At 38.6% G+C, this 931-nt stretch overlaps 1 non-coding gene across 1 annotated transcript; it reads left to right on the forward strand.

Annotated features, from left to right (window-relative positions):
• Positions 1 to 424: 424 nt before the first annotated feature.
• Positions 425 to 607, forward strand: LOC123568509 (small Cajal body-specific RNA 16). Its single transcript, XR_006691883.1, has one exon.
• Positions 608 to 931: the final 324 nt, after the last annotated feature.

Here is a 931-nt window from a genome sequence, read left to right on the forward strand (position 1 = left end):
TTAAAACCTCTTTCAGAAGGTCTACCTAGAGCTCCTTGTCTCCCTTGAGTTTCCCCCATTATTCATTGTAGAGCAGGGAGGGCGTGGGGGTGGCCTGAGTTCAAATACTTGCTCTGCTGGGTTGTGTGTAACAAATTTCTTAACATCTCAGAAACAGTTTCCTCATCTTTAAAGCGAGGCTATCTGTGATTGATTTTTAATATTATGAGAATAGTGGATGTATGCTACAGGCATATATATTAAAGAAGGCATGAACTTTTTCTTTTCCCACTGAAGTATATTCATGCCTACACTTGTATCTGGACACACAGTAGATTGTTTTCTAGTGCCTCCAAGTTTTTAAAATATTTTGACGAGAGTTGATAATTGGTAGCAGGAGTAACATTCCGATACGAGCTACTCTGCTGTTAGCAGTGGAACTCTAATGGTCTGGGGAAAGGCTCCTGTGTGGTTGAACCTGCCCAGTTGTGGGTACAGCCTTGTACTGGCAGCCCAACCCTGACCTAAAGTAAATTCCCAGGAGAAGTCTTTCCTGGGATTTGAATTTGCAGCAACAGATGTGAACATTCTAGTGGCAGTTTGATCATGTATGATACTATAAATAGGACCCTACCCGCAAAAAAGTGGAAATCTCTAGAACAGATTGATTTTTTTTTGCTTTTTATTTTAAACATTTTTAAATTAAAAACTTAAATTTACATATAATAAGATGGGCCTTTTTTTGTAGACAGTTCTTTCACATTTATAGTCTCTTGTTCAATAATTATTTGGTGAGTGAATGAGGCAGCCAATATAGTACTTGGCACAAAGTTGGCTTTCAGCGTATACTTGTATATATGTAGGTGTACATACACTTACTGTGGCTACAGCTAGCACTCTGCATAGTTTTTGGGTAGCACATATCTCACTAAATCAGTGCCACTATTAGACT

This window comes from Macaca fascicularis, chromosome 13 (assembly GCF_037993035.2).
Source record: "Macaca fascicularis isolate 582-1 chromosome 13, T2T-MFA8v1.1".
Classification (NCBI taxonomy): domain Eukaryota; kingdom Metazoa; phylum Chordata; class Mammalia; order Primates; family Cercopithecidae; genus Macaca; species Macaca fascicularis.